The following is a 16,557-nucleotide window of genomic DNA, read 5'->3' as shown; positions in this document are numbered from 1 at the left end:
AGGATTCTAGAAGTTTCATATATCCCTATATTATTATCATTAAAGGATGAAGGTGACACACGTTTAATTACATGATATTCTGTTTTTAAAAATATTTTAACCTACACCAAATTATATGCATTATTGCGCATTTAATTATTATTGTTTTGCACAAAAAATCTGCAAAAATTCCCTCCTACTTAAATAAATTGATAGAGCCAAAACCCTCCCAAACCCCAAAACTCTCCCGCCCAGCTGCTTCTCCCGCCAGCTCCAGCGAAATGTTTTGAATCCACCCACCACTAACCTAAGCTGGAAAGGAGGGCAAATGTCCGAAACGCCACTAACCTAAGCTGGAAAGTTGGGACATTTCAGTCAAATCCCGTACGAGCTCCCTCAATTCCCCAATTCCCCTCCCACTCCGGTGCGATACGAACCCCAATTCCCCTCCCACTCCGCTCATCCCCACCCGCCGACGGCCACCGATGAGCGGCGCTCCGACGAGCGGACGAGCGGAGATCTACCCGCCGACGATGGCCGCGCGTGCGTAGACGCTCGCCACAAGATCTACAGGCGAGTTTCCTCCTGAACCCGACCACTCCCCCCCTCTTCTATGGCCTTTTCTTGGCCTGCTTAGGGTTTCGTCGGCCATGGCTAGGGTTACGGTTTTCTTGGCATGGCATGGTTAGGGTTAGGGATTTCGTGGCATGGCTTGTTTCCTTGGCTTGTCCAGGGTCAGGGTTGCTCGGCCTGTCATGGTTCTTGCTGCAACCAGTCCATGGTTGCTTCGGATCTTGCTTGGCATGTTCTTGCTGCAACCAGTCGATGATTGCTGCGGATCTTGCCTGGCTCAGGCTCTGTGGATTTTAGATTTGGTTTTCTGCAGTCCCTATATGATTACCTGCTGCCGATCTTGCTTGCTATATGCAACCAGCCCATGGTTGCTTCAGATCTTGATTGGCATGTGTCTTGCTGCAACCAGTCGATGATTGCTGCGGATATTGCTTGGCTCAGGCTCTGTAGAATTTAGATCTGGTTTACTGCAGTCCCTATATGATTACCTGCTGCCGATCTTGCTTGCTGTATGCAACCAGTTAATTAGTGATGCGGATCTTGCCTGGCGTGGGTCTCGCTGCAACCAGTCCGTGATTGTTGGGGGATTTTACTTGGCTTGGGCTCTGTAGATTGTACATCTAGTTTACTGCAGTCCATATATGATTTGCTGCTACAGATCTTTCTTGCTGCAACTAGTACATAATATGATTACCTGCTGCGGATCTTGCTTGGTACAGATCTTTACCAAGGCATGCCCTTTTATATTTCGTCGATGAACATTTATATTGCCCTTTTATCCTGTGTTGATGAAACTTCTCCCAAACAAAGTTTGGTTTCCCTGTTTATCTGTACATGCCTACAGCTTTATCTGTGTACATGTCTATTGTTGTATGAAGGGATACGTCTAATGATTATAACCTGTTATCTTCTTAGGTAATACTATCAAGGTCTGACCTACTTCAAGGAGCAAGGTGAACCAGGTGATTGTTGATCAACATGAACCTATGTTGCTTGGTTCTTTAATTGCATCCATATGTTGTATCTGCTGTCACTAATTGTTATTCTTTTCGTGCCAGCACATATCCAACCCATCAACATCAGGCATGGCAAAGACTGGGAAGAAGCAGCTGGCTGGTATGCGGCTTCATCCTAACATCATCGTGTCTAATTGATGCTTTTAATCAGGTGCTGGGGTTTTTTGGTTCTGTCTGAATATTTCTGTACCCTAGGATTAAATGAAACTAAAAGCTGAAAATTGCTATGATTAAACAATTTACCTTAGTTGTTCGAGTTGGCTTGCTTCTATGCATTTCAACCATCAATCTAATGGTTACATATTTCTCCCATACATGTAAAGAAGCGCCCCTCACCGAGATAGAGAAGGAGAGGGCTAGGACAATGATGCGGAACAACCGTGTCTTGCAGTCCCTGGGTATTTCCGCCGTAGTGTCAATATTTAGGAAGTCACGTGGTGGTCGAGGTGGAGGTGGTTCCACACTTTCAAATGATGAGTCATCTGCAATAACACAAGGCGAGAGCTCAGATTATGATCCGAGCGATGACCAATCGGTTGACCAGGAGGATGGGGAGGTTGAAGGGAGTATAGGGGAACACATTGAGAAGGTGCATTCTGCTTATCATCTTTGGAGGGCTGGCATTACTTGTATCTGTTTTCTAATTTCTGTCTTGCTATAACCTGTGATGTAATGCCATTTTTGTTTTGCTATTTTTGCGAGGCATTGAAGGATCCCAAGAGTAGAAAGAAAAAGGCATCTGTTGGAAAGAGAAGCCCAGGGAGGAGGAGTAAGAGGTTGCAGAAGGAACAAAGTTCAATGCCTCCTGGTAGAGTGTTTGCTGATGCTCCAGGAGGGACAAAGAGGCATCTGGAACCTGTTGCTGAGGCTCCTTCCAAAAGAGTCACCAGGAGGACATCAAGTGAAGCGTCTGCAACCAACAATGAAGATACTCCGCCCCGCAACAATCGCAGCAGCTCACCGCAGATTGATGAAAGGATCAATGAAGGAAGCACTGTTCGCAGGGACACAGGTCCTACTGCATCTGATGTCATGGACCATCAGCACTTTGATTCTGATGGTTTTCTTGATCCTGAGGTTGATGAAGGCAAGTTTTTGTTGGACAGCTGTCCTCACTATCTACTGCCTTTTTTGTTTATCTTTATAAACTCTTTTGGATGTGGGTGCTGCTTTCTAATATGATCTTTGTATGTATGCTATTCAGGTGGAACCACTGCTGCAGGTGGCCGTAAAAGGAAGGGCACCGGGCTGGAGCAGATTTGCAAGGGGATGGGAGTCAAGCTTACCATTGAGATTCCTCCAGGGCTGAAACGTCCTGAGAAGCCTTTGCCTGCTGCCAAGTTTGCATCGGAGGGTGGAATGCTTGCAAGAGGCCAGATGCCACTCCTTCCGCATTTCAAGTTGTACAAGAGGGATGAGAATTTGTTGGCCGACTTCGTTGGAAAGATGGGGGTAATCTTCTTCATCACCAGTTCATTAGTTAGATGATAGGAGTGCTTGCTTGATTGTTCATAGTTCATGATAACTAACCTCGTCCTTGCCCTTGTTTGCTTTGTAGGCAAATTTCAACATGGACACAGAGTCGGAAGACATCCAGAAGGCTTGCTATGACGTACTGCGGAAAGTGTCGAAGAACAAAGCGCTACATCCTGAAAAGGGACTACTTCGACAAAGTACCAAAGCAAATGAAGTCAACATCAAGTCCCCTGTTAAGGATGTCTCGTATGAAGAATGGGAAGCTCTAAGCGCTTCCGTGGGTAAGCCCAAGACACAGTGGTATGTTTTTTTTGCTTGGTTGCGGTCATTAGTGCTTGCATGGTAGACATGATGCTCATCGTTATAGTGTGCACATTGCTGAATATCATGATTGTGCCCTTCTCGCAGAACACATGTACCAAGAACAAGGACAGTCGTGTTGCGGTCAAATTTGGCCAAAAGATCGGCTCTCGTAGCTATGCTGCTCATCTGTATGCAACTGTAAGAACACTCTTACAGAATTGCCTTTTGCATCTTACTCTTGTCTCCACAAGCTTTATGTTCTGATTCTTGGTGAACATCATTTCCAGAGGGAGGAGCGCAGAGGTGAAGAGCTAGATGCAGTTGACATCTTTAAGGCGACCCATCACAGCAAGAAGGATGGTTTCTCTGAGGAAGCTCTAGCTGCAATAGTAAGTGCTTGTTCATTTCACTTTTGTGAACCATTCTTGGACCTGTGCTTTTCCTGAATTGATGAATCTTTTGGAAACGGATCTCCAGGCTGATATGGAAGCTGAGATGGCTACTCCTGTGCCAGAAGGTGCACCGCCAAGGTCTGCAGTCGCTGTTGTTGCAAAGGTTCTTAGCAAGGAAGCCAAGCACAGCACTTTCCTGAAGAATGCTGGACTTCAGCCCAGTTCCACTGTCAAGCTCAACAAGCCCACCGCAGCTGCTGTATCGGCGCATGTTCATGACCTGGAAGCACAGCTGAAGAGGTCCCAGGAGGAAGCTGAACAGATCAAGGAGCAGTTTGCTGCCATCATGGAAGAAGCAGCTGCCCAGAAGGAGAAGCAAGCGGCAAATGAAGCGGCACAAGCTCAGCGTGACAAGGACTACATGGAGCTCCTCAAGCGGACTGAGGAAAGTGATAGGAGGCTTGCTCACATGATGTCCATCTTCGGAGCTTCTGCGAATTAGCTCCTGCTGCTGGTGCTATCCCTTTTTTGTGTCCCGCCATGGAACTTGGTCACATCCTGGCAGCGTGACAATAACTTAGTCATATCTGTGAACTTCTTATTGGTGAATCTGTGAACTTTCTTGACATGTTGGTGAATCTGTGAACTTTCTTGACATGTTGGTGAATCTGTAAACCTGGTCATTTTGCTGCTGTGAAATTTGCAGATTTGAAATGTTGTCTTTTATATTTTGCTGTTGAATTTCCTAATTTAATATATGCACTGTTGGGCTATTGTGGGCTCTTAAAAGGCCAAGGCCCAAATTAGCGTAGAAATATATGGGCTCTTGAAAGGCTACAGCCCAACAAATAATTGACCCTAAAAAGGCTGAGGCCCAAAACCTTTGTGGACCCTAAAAAGGCCTAGGCCCAAAATCTTCATGGACCCTAAAAGGCCAAGGCCCAAAACCATAATGGACCCTAAAAAGGCCAAAACCCAAAACTGTAATTGGTCCTAAAAAGGCCACGGCCCAAAACTGTAATGGGTCCTAAAAAGGCCACGGCCCAAAACTGTAATGGGTCCTAAAAAGGCCACGGCCCAAAACTGTAATGGGTCCTAAAAAGTCCACGGCCCAAGACTTTAAACAGGCCAGGCCCAATGAAAATTGGCCCAGGCCCAGTAAGCACGGCAGCTAAAAAGGCCGTTGAAAAAAAAATAAGCTAAAAAGGCCGAGGTAATAAGCTAAAAAAAAACTAAAAAGGCCAAGGCCCAACAAAGCCGAACAAAATAATCAGTACTAATGGGCTCAGCCCACATAAGGAGATGAATGGACCGGGCTGAATTCAGATAATGACGTTTCTAATTCGTCACAATTTTGCCACGTCGGATTGCCACGCTGGACTCGGGGGCAGGTGCCCATGACGTTTTGGGAACGTCATGCCGTCAATGACGTTTGCAAACGTCACAAAGATCTACGAAGTTTTCAAGTGGAACGTCGCAAGCAGTCACTGCTGACTCCCAGCTTTCGACGTTTTGAAATGCGTCACTGTAACGTCACAAGTAACCATCAATGACGTTTCAGTGACACCTTTTTTTGTCAACTTATGGCAGATTTCTTGTAGTGGTGTTGGTCTCAAGGTTGCAAGATGGAGAAGATGGAGTACAATGACGAAGACGGTGTCGAAGAGAGACGAAGACGGTGTTGAAGATGAAGAGAGATGAAGACGTCGTAGAAGATGGATGAAGACGGTGGCGTGCGTACAAGATCGAAGAAGACGGTGGCGTGTATGTTGGAGGAAGACTGTGGCATGTACAATGATGAAGAGGGTGAATACGGAGCTTGCCGAAGAGGGTGAAGACGGAGCTTGCCGACTCGAGAGGAACGCGCAAGGTTAAGGTTTGTGCTCGATAGGATAGTAGGTCGCATCATCGGAGAGAGCTCAAACCTTGCATGCATTGCATCGTGTTTCTTGGTTGTTCTTGGTTCTTATCCATGAGATGGGTTAGAGCTTGTGTTCATTCTCATGACAAGCTCTAGCTCATTGGAAACGGATTCCGGATGCATCGCATGTTGCATGTGCGAGGGTGATGATTTTCCCGATATACCATATTGAGAGGTTAACCTCTATGACCATGATAAAATCATCACTCACCCCTTTCCATGTTTTCACCTTGTGTAGTGGTAGCTCTCGTCGTCCTCTTTTCGGAAAAATTGGTTTCACCTCAATCGGAGTTTCCTAGCTCGAGATATTGTCGTTTCCGTATCGCAGTTTAAAGAAAAAAAGGGAAGGGCGGTAGTACCGGCCAGGTACCGGTTTGGTCTCTGTGAGACACTAGATCCGGTCCGGTATTGGACCGGTACCGACCCGGTAGTACCGCTCGAGCGGTAGTACCGCTTGTGGTACCACTTGTGGTACCGCTTTGGGCCGATTTTTGACCGTTTTTTGCACAGTTCACGCGCGAACGGTAATATCGCTTTGACAAGCGGTAGTACCGCTCGGACGCGAATCTGACCGTTTTTCTGCCTCCAACAGCTATATTTTGGGACCCTATGTATACCTCTCTTCCACCTCCGACCCAACCACTTCTTCCCCTCCATTCTCTCTCCTCCATTGTTAACCTTGAGTTGTTTCTTCCTCCTCTTGATCCCCCACTATTTCTTGCATATTTTTGTGGGAAAGGAGAGAGGAGATCTAGATCTAGAGCTTCACCAATTGAATCCCTCTCAAGTGAGGGGATCTTGCTAGATCTAGATCTTGGAGTAATTTGGTGTTCCTCCTCTATTTTTTTCTTCCTCCCTTATTCCCCCAATAGCTTTTGTAGCTTTGTTGGAATTTGGGAGAGAAGAACTTGGGCATCTTAGTGGTGTTCTTAGTCATTGCATTAGGTGCATCGGTTTGGGTTCTCTCCGGGGTTTCGGTCTCGTAGAGGGCATGTTGACCTTAGTGGTGTTGTTGCCTTAGTGGCCTTGTTTCCTTTGTGGTGTTGTAGCCTTTGTGGCCTTGTAGCCTTTGTGGCATTGTCGTCTTTGTGGCGTGGTAGCCTTTGTGGTGTTGTTGCCTTTGTGGAGTGTGTTAGCCTTTGTGGTTTTGGAGCCGGTTGTGGCGCGTTGGTGTCTTGGTGGCTTTGTTGCCGGTGTGGCGTGTTGTAGCCTCTTGTGGCCTTGTACTTGAGAGCCTCCGTGTTGTGGAGATGCCTCAAGCTTGATACTTGGGAGTTTGCCCAAGCTTGTACGGGTTCGGTGACCACTCTCAAGGGTCCCTTAGTGGATCGAGGCTTTCCCCCTTGGAGGAAAGGCTCGAGGAGAATACGGCAGCCCTAGTGGCTCATTGGAGTGCCTCGTGCTTCCACACTGCTCCAACAGAGACGTAGCACCCTTGGGTGTGAACTTCGGGGTACATCGTCGTCTCCTCGTGCACCGGTTACTTCTCAACCCGAGCTCCTTTACCTATGCGCTTTACATTGTGATATCTATCATGCTTGATGTGCTATACCTAGCTTGTTATCACCTTGTTGCTCATCATGCTAGCATAGATTGTTGGTGCTCTTAGGAAAAACCCTTGTTGATAGGCTTTGAGCTAAACTAGTAAACACATGTGTAGTTTTATTCCGCCTAGTTTAGCTCTCAAGTAGAAGTTTTTATACACCGCCTATTCACCCCCCTCTAGGCGACGTCCTAGTACATTCATCTAGATCTAGTGGATTCCCCTCACAAAGAGATGGATTTGATTGGTCAAGATGTAGATCTAGATCTCCTCTCTCTTTTCCCTCAAATAGGTGCAAGAATCATGGAGGGATTAGAGGGAGAGGAAGCTTCTCAAGGGCAACAATGGAGTAGAGAGAGAGTAAAAGAAGCCTTTGGCCCAAGGAGGAAGAAGGGGATCTTATATACCCCCTCCCAAAGGAATATGACCGTTTGGGACCTCCTGGGCCTCAAAAAACGGCTAAGGACCTGAGCTTCCAAGCTTATTGGACTCGGGCCGGATATTTGGCCGAATATTTGTATCCGGGCCGGATTATCCGCCCCCCCGAAAACTGCAGAAACACTAAAACGAGGATGATCATAACTTGAGCATCCGGACTCCGGTGTTGATGATCTTGGGCTCGTTTCGAAGCTGGTGACAAGCTCTACAGGATCATGCAGGGAATCATCATAGCCCAGTAAGGTAGGATAGAAAGAAAATATGAAAGGTTTGACCTATCTAAAAAAGACATACCGGTAAAACCACCAACCTTGAAAATGCAACAAGTTGCCCGTGCAAAAACCATTCTTGATGAAATAGAGATTGTCATGGGAATAAGAACAAGCTCTAAAAAATAAGATTCAAATAACAACCAAGAAAGATGATTCAAGGATGCAAAGGTTTGAGCTCTCTGAAGGATACGATCGAGTTACTCACTCGAGAGCCCTCTTGATAGTATGGCAACTAAACTATAAACCGGTCTCCAACTACACCATGAGACCGGTGAGAAAGAAACCTTATCAAGAGCAAACCTTAATCTTGCGCATTCCACTTGAGCTCGATGATGACGGTCTTGACCGCAACAAGATGGAATGCCTTTCTTGATTGTGCTTGCTTGATGAAGTCATGCGAATTGCTCCCCCATACTCCACTATGGGAGAGCTTCTTCTTCGGCGCATCTTCACATATCCATGTTCACCATATGGATGACAAGATTCAAGCAAATGATCTCTTCGAGATGGCTTGTCTTGAAATTGCACTTCATTTTTTCATTCTTCATCATGTTGATGTCTTGAAGTAACTTGAGGGCTCACTTCATCTTCATCTTCAAGACATACTTGACACTTAATATTATTCATCCTTCTTATTGCAACCTTGAAGCCAACATATGGTTCAAGCATTGCCTATGGACAACTCCTACAAATATAACTCAATGCAAACATTAGTCCATAGGGATTGTCATTAATTATCAAAACCACACATGGGGGCTCCATGCACTTTCAACTGCGTCTATGACTAATAATCCACCTTACGGTTATCGTCTGAACCCCTTCCAGTATTAAGTTACAAGCAACAGATTATCGCATTAAGCAATGTGTGTAAAGTAAACAATAAAATTGCCCTTAGATAAAACATTGTTGTTTTCTCCCTAGTAGCAACAACATATCTACAATCTTACAAGTTATTATCACTCTTCCAGAAAACTAGAGGCATGAACCCACTATCGAGCATAAATACTCCCTCTTGGAGTCACATGCACATACTTGGCCAGAGCATCTACTAGCAACGGAGAGCATGCAAGTTCACAAATAAAATATGACGTATATATAATCGATCTCAATGTAGTAATCCATATTCATCGGATCCCAGTAAACACAACATGTAGCATTACATAATGATGATCTTGATTATGATAGGCAACTCACAAGATCTAAAAATGAAGCACGAATTGGAGAAGACACCCATCTAGCAGCTGCTATGGACCCGTAGTCCAGGGATGAACTACTCACGCATCACTTCGAAGGCGGGCATGGCGATGTAGAAGCCTCCGGTGATGATCTCCCTCTCCGGCAGGGTGCCGGGAAAAGCTTCAGAACCCTCCCGAGCTAGGGTCGACGATGGTGGCCGCAACGGAACTTTTCGTGGATGGAGGCTCGGGTGATTTAGGGTTTTTGCGTCGAAGGAAATTTATAGTCGAAAGGGCGAGGTCGGTGGGCGCCAGGAGGCCCCACACCACCCCATGGCGTGGCTAAGGGGGGGGCCACGCAAAGGGCTGGTGTGGCCTCCCTGGTGCCCTCCTATGTCTCTGCTCTAGACTCCATCTTCGTGTCGGGAAAAATAGGAGGTTTGGCTTTTGTTTCGTCCAATTCCGAGAATATTTCCTGTATAATTTTTTGAAATAAAAAATTAACAAAAAACAGGAACTGACACTGAGGCATCTTGTCAATAGGCTAGTTCCAAAAAATGTTTAAAAGTACCACGAAGTGTAGACAAAACATATAGAAATTGGTTTAAAACAAGCATGGAGCATCAAAAATTATAGATACATTTGCAACGTATCAGTCTACATGTTGCTGGTGCAACATGCTAGTTTTCTCTCTTGTGATTGCTCATCAGTTGTCTATATCTTTTGCTCACCTACTGGTTCAAACTTCCTAGCCTTTGTCTTTTGAATGCTCATCTGTTGGCATTGTTTGTCGTTCAATGGCTGGTTCAAGATTATGGCTTCTATGGTGTAACTACATCATGTATCCAACAATTGTACGAGGGTTGCCTTCATGAGCCAAACAATGTTGGGCCATCCAAAATGCAGAACATGTTAGCACAACTTTTAACAAAATATTGTTGGCCACAACCCATACCAAATGTTGCGTGCAACCTCACGCCACATGAGCAAAAAGAACAAAGGAGAAACACGAGCAAAGAGAGCAAAGAGAACAAATGTTCTTTCACTATTATATACGAACATATGCTACATGTCATACAAACTCAGCAACAAATGCTTTACAAGAAACACATATGCTTGACATGCAACAAATGCATTCATGTGAGGAGCTACATACTGCGACATGCGGAGATCAGATCTTTGCAGTCATCTCCGGCCAGCTTGATCAGGTCGTCACGCAGAAAAAGCTCGCGCCCGGACTCTTCGTATCCAAGTGGTTCTATAATAACAAATTGAACATAGTTAAGCGCCATTTAGAGTTACGGAGAATTGTTTTGATTTTTGGCTCCGGATGCTTACCCATGACGTCGAAGTTCAGCGGGTCCCAACCTTGCTCTGCTTGCCTCATATAAGTCTGGAGTGTTTGGACATGAGCTTGGAGGTCCTTCATCGTGGCGCTGTCTTTCTTCCGCTTCTCCACCAGATCAGCTTTCTCCCTGATGAACTCAGTCTTCTTCTCAGAAAGTTGCTTTTCAGCAAGCTCCCGTTTTTTTCTCTGCCTCCTCCAGCTTTAACTCTAGGTCCTTGTGGGTGGAGCGCATGCTCTCAAGTTCTGAAAATACGGTGGCCAGAGAAGTAGACGCACCTGCTCAAATAAATAAAATATTCAAGTAAATTTACAAGTCGGAAGAGTGGAGTAATGACGAATTGGTCGGAAACATACTTTGGGCTTCCACCAGCTTTTCTCCAGCTCCGCAATCCTCTCCTTAGCATCATGAATTTGATCCGCCTGCCTCAGGGTAACGCTGCGCTGCAGAGAGATGTTCTTATGGAGCTCATAGTGCAGCGCTTGTTGTTCCTACACCAGTAGCAAAGTAAGGATAAATTCCGATTGCATATAAATAAGTATAGATCCTTTCGAAGTATCATTCCGATATGACAATTGAGGGCTACTATGACACTTTCAAAAAAAAATCCCACGTTGGTTTACTTGAAGTATCAAGGTGCAAACTAAGTTTATTTTCCTCCTAGATACTTGGGGGCTACTGGGAAGATTGGTTTACCTTGCGCTTGCAGAGAAGCTGATCGAGAAACTCGCCGAACTCCTTTTTTTGATTCTGAATGTTGGAATATTCAGCATCAGCTTTACCCCATGCGTTGTTTAGTATGGAGTTTAGCAAATCTTGGTCGAGCTCCCATTTCTCCACCTCTGTAAGCTTGTTAAAAAACTTGATGGAGTATGCCTTGGGGGTTGCATAGAGGTCGGAAGGATCGCCAAAGTTGGCCGGAAATGCGATGGCATCCTTAGCCGTAGCTTCAGCCTTATCTGCAGAGGTGACTTCCGCCTACTCGGGACCTTTGCCCTGAGCTTCCTCAGGAGCAGCTCGCTTCGTGGCGGAGCAGCTTCCATCCTTCTTCCCGCTGCTCACTGGAATTACTTCCACTTGAGTTTCGGCGGCAGGATCAGGAGTGGGTTGAGCTTCAGGCGGAGTGGGTTGGGGAGCTGTGTTGGACATGCTTTGTGGAACTGGTGTGGTAGGGCCTACGGCCGGAGATGTCCGGAGAAAGCTGGTCATTGGTTTCTGGGTACTAACCAGTGAAGCGGCGATTTTCTGGTTCCTGAAACAAGTAAAGAAACACATAACCAATAAGTTTTAGCTTCACAACAAAGAGTTTATATTACGGAACACTTACATGGCTCCGGGAAATTGTGGGCGAGATCCTTTTCCGGATGTATCCAGCAGCTTGATCCTAGCACGCTCCTCCTTCCTGGAGTCGAGGCGTGGAGGGCCAGATGGAGCGATGGGTTTTTCCTTCTTGGCGGAGGCCTCACAACTGGCTCCGGCATCAGTACCGGAAACCTAGGCGCGAGGACGTTTGGTAGCGCGAGGGGCAGCTTTGTTCTTGGGAGCATGTTCCTCCCCATCGTCTTCATCCTCTGGATCCTCCTCCGCCTTTCCAAAATTTGTGGGAAATGCGGAAAATATCTCTAAGGTCTTCCTCCGCCAAGGTGTTGAGCTGAAAAAAGAAGCGTTGGAGAAGTTAGAAGCAATTAAAATATGAGAAGCAAGTGACTCAGTGAGAGGATGTACCGGAAGGCATTTGTTGTTGATGTAAATGTCTTTGTTGATCTCCTGGACCTCCTGGCCCCGGGTGAGATTCACAAGAGTCCGGATCCTCTTGTTCAGAGAATCCGCTGGCAAGTTGTCCTTGGTCGCCCGCAGTTGGTCGTCAACTTCGGAGTACTCGCAGATTAGCCGCTTGTTGTACTTCAGCGGCTGAATCCGACGTGTAAACCAGCTGAAGGTTAGATCCATTCCGGATAAACCGTCATGGACCAACCAAGAGATTCTCCGAGCCATCCTATCAAGCTCTGGATTCTGAGCGAGATTCGGGATGAAGCACCAGCTGGCGAGCTCCTCCGGAGGCTTGTTGACAAAGGCAGGGAGGCCGTCGTGGCAGCCGGAACAGAGATGTTCTTGAGGTAGAACCATCCGGCGTTCCAATACCGGACGGACTCGTGCAAGGTGAAGGTCGGAAAGATTCTCTTGGTGTGGAGAACGAAAGTCATGTTGCCGCAGTTCACCATGATTTTATCCTTTGTTTCCTTCTTCACTCTGTAGAAATATTGCCTGAGGCGGACGTCCGGTCGGACTCCGAGGTAGCCTTCGCAGAGGGTTGCGAAGTTGGAAAGGAGGAGGAAAGAATTGGGACAGATGTTGTGTGGCTGGAGTCCATAGGTGCTAAGCACTGATAGGAATAATTCGGAAGGTGGAAGCGAGAGGCCTCGCTCCACCCAAGGTTTGGTGAAGACCTGCTCATCGGGTTTCGGGGTCGGAGTGCTGGAATCTTTGTTAAAGCTCCAGGTATTCGGAGCTATGAGCCCTTCCTTTTCGAAGGCTTTAAGCTCCGACTCGGTGACTTCGCTGGGCCACATTGGCCTTTTTCCCCCTCACGGTTCCGAGCCTTGGAAGCCTTCTTCTGCTCCGCTTCATGAACTTTGGTTGCCATCCGAGCTTGCCTTTCCAACTCCACTTGGATCTCTTCTAGTGTTGGGATTCGTTCGGGAGGGTTGCTGGAAGAGGCAGATTAAGGTTGAGCAAGCCTGATATCGAAAATATTCGGCGGAAGGAACGCTATGGGCTCTACTAAGGTTGGTTCCGTTGAGTTTGGTGGTGGACTACTCGGAGAACTATCGGTGAACTTAGGTGAGCTATGGACATGTTTCCGGCTGCATGCATGGTGATAAATGCTTGAGAAGCCGGATCCTACTGAAGTCTATCTTCTACAGCTTTGGTGGACCAACCGGCGATGGCGTGGCGGTTCCCTGTGACGCCGGCGAAGGAGGAGGACGTGGACTTGACGCTTTAACCTCCGGCGAGACCATGAATCGGCGGCGGAGCAAGAATCCTGATCAAACGCGAGCAACTCAGGTTGAAGGAGACCTTGGAGCGGCGGCGCTTAAAGTTTTCTGGGAGAGAGAGCTCGCCGGCGTGAGATTTGTCGGGCGGCGCTGGCGCGAGGAAGAAGACGAAGTGGAGAAGTGCGGTGAAAAAGAGAAAATGACCGCGCGGTCGCGGTACTTTTAGGCCCTGCGCGGAGATGCGTGTGTCAGATCCTACGGTGGAAGCGGAATGGACACACCGTTGGATGACCGCCACTTGGGTTGAATGCAGTGAAATGGACGCAGTGGTGACCTAACTGCATGTCTCCAAAATTTCTGGCTAAATGATTCGCAGATCCGAAAATTTAGCGCGGGAAAAGAGGAATTTATGTACAACATGGGCAAGAAATCTGCTAAGTTATTGTTACAAAAGAACGAATGATTTCCGGTTGAATGAAGTCAGAAACGATGAAGTTTTGGAAGCTCTTCGAGATTCTCTTCGGATCCGGACAGAGATAGGCGGAGGAATAACAAATCTTGGAGAACTTCGGGGGCTACTGTTGTGGGTATACTTTATGGGTATATCAATGACATGGTCTAGATTCGGAAAGCCCGGGTGGCCCACAGATGGTGATGGTGGCATATGGCCCATCGGGCGGCCCAGGTGGTGTTGATAGAAGATGGATGAAGTCCAGCCCAAGAACAGGAGCCGGATCCCAGCCGACTGATACGTCTCCGACGTATCGATAATTTCTTATGTTCCATGCCACATTATTGATGATATCTACATGTTTTATACATACTTTATGTCATATTTATGCATTTTCTGGAACTAACCTATTGACGAGATGCCGCAGTGCCAGTTCCTATTTTCTGCTGTTTTTGGTTTCAGAAATCCTAGTAAAGAAATATTCTCGGAATTGGACGAAATCAACGCCCAGGTTCCTATTTTGCCCGGAAGCATCCAGAACACCCGAGAGTCGTCAGAGGGGGGCCACAGGGCCACCAGACAGGTGCCCGGCGCGGCCAGAGGGGGGGCCACGCCCCCCTATAGTGTGGGCCCCCCAGAAGTCCACCGACCTTGCCCTTCTGCCTATTTAAAGCCTCCGTCGCGAAAACCTGATACGTTCGATGAAACCCGCAGAAACCTTCTGTAGCCGCCGCCATCGCGAAGCCAAGATCTGGGGGACAGGAGTCTCTGTTCCGGCACGCTGCCGGAGCAGGGAAGTGCCCCCGGAAGGCTTCTCCATCGACATCACCGCCATCTTCATCAACGCTGCTGTCTCCCATGAGGAGGGAGTAGTTCTCCATCGAGGCTCGGGGCTGTACCGGTAGCTATGTGGTTCATCTCTCTCTCTATGTACTTCAATACAATGATCTCATGAGCTGCCTTACATGATTGAGATCCATATGATGATGATTGTAATCTAGATGTCATTATGCTAGTCAAGTGAATTTTACTTATGTGATCTCCGGAGACTCCTTGTCCCACGTGTGTAAAGGTGACAGTGTGTGCACCGTGTGGGTCTCTTAGGCTATATTTCACAGAATACTTATTCACTGTTATGAATGGCATAGTGAAGTGCTTATTTATATCTCTTTATGATTGCAATGTGTTTGTATCACAATTTATCTATGTGCTACTCTAGCAATGTTATTAAAGTAGTTTTATTCCTCCTACACGGTGTAATGGTGACAGTGTGTGCATCCGTGTTAGTACTTGGCGTAGGCTATGATTATGATCTCTTGTAGATTATGAAGTTAACTATTGCTATGATGGTATTGATTTGATCTATTCCTCCTTTCTTAGCATGAAGGTGACAGTGTGCATGCTATGTTAGTACTTGGTTTAGTCTTAATGATCTTTCTTGCACTCTAAGGTTATTTAAATATGAACATTGAATTGTGGAGCTTGTTAACTCCGGCATTGAGGATTCGTGTAATCCTACGCAATGTGTTCATCATCCAACAAGAGTGTAGAGTATGCATTTATCTATTCTGTTATGTGATCAATGTTGAGAGTGTCCACTAGTGAAAGTCTAATCCCTAGGCCTTGTTCCTAAATACTGCTATCGCTGCTTGTTTACTGTTTTACTGCGTTACTACTGCTTGTTTACTGTCCTGGGCAAAGCACTTTTCTGGTGCCATTGCTACTGCTACTATATATTCATACCACCTGTATTTCACTATCTCTTCGCCGAACTAGTACACCTATTAGGTGTGTTGGGGACACAAGAGACTTCTTGCTTTGTGGTTGCAGGGTTGCATGAGAGGGATATCTTTGACCTCTTCCTCCCTGAGTTCGATAAACCTTGGGTGATCCACTTAAGGGAAAACTTGCTGCTGTTCTACAAACCTCTGCTCTTGGAGGCCCAACACTGTCTACAGGAAAAGGAGGGGGCGTAGACATCAAGCTATTTTCTGGCGCCGTTGCCGGGGAACGAAGGAAAGCTACACCATTTCCTCCCTCGTCAACCACGCGCCAGTTGTGGACAGCAAGCTATTTTCTGGCGCCGTTGCCGGGGAGGAAAGGTAAAAGGCACTTATACTTCGGTTCCAGGTAACAGTACTTTTCTGGCGCCATTGTGTTTGTGCTCGAAGCTATTTCCTTTAGATCCTGCAATTGCAACTTTTTGTTTCTTGTTTACACTAGTTTGGCATAATGGACAACAATGAGCTTCTTATTCTATTTCCTGATTTAAGACATGGATGGTTTGATCCGGAAATTAAAAAACCCATGGAACATGTTAGCATGAATACTTTGAACACCATTGTTGCTAATGATATGGAAAATTCTAAGCTTGGGGAAGCTGGTTTTGATGAGCATGATCTTTTTAGTCCCCCAAGCATTGAGGAGAAAATTTACTTTGATGATACTTTACCTCCTATTTATGATGATTATAATGATAGTAGTCTTTTAGTGCCACCTACTATGGAGGATAAATTTGATTATGATTACAATATGCCTCCTATATATGATAGCTACTTTGTTGAATTTCCCCACTACAATTAATAAGAATGACTATGCTTATGTTGTGAGTAGTAATAATTTTATGCATGAGACTCATGATAAGAATGCTTTATGTGATAGTTATATTGTTGAGTT

This window comes from Lolium perenne, chromosome 1 (assembly GCF_019359855.2).
Source record: "Lolium perenne isolate Kyuss_39 chromosome 1, Kyuss_2.0, whole genome shotgun sequence".
NCBI classification, from domain to species: Eukaryota; Viridiplantae; Streptophyta; class Magnoliopsida; order Poales; family Poaceae; genus Lolium; species Lolium perenne.
Note: the sequence above shows the minus strand (reverse complement) of the source record.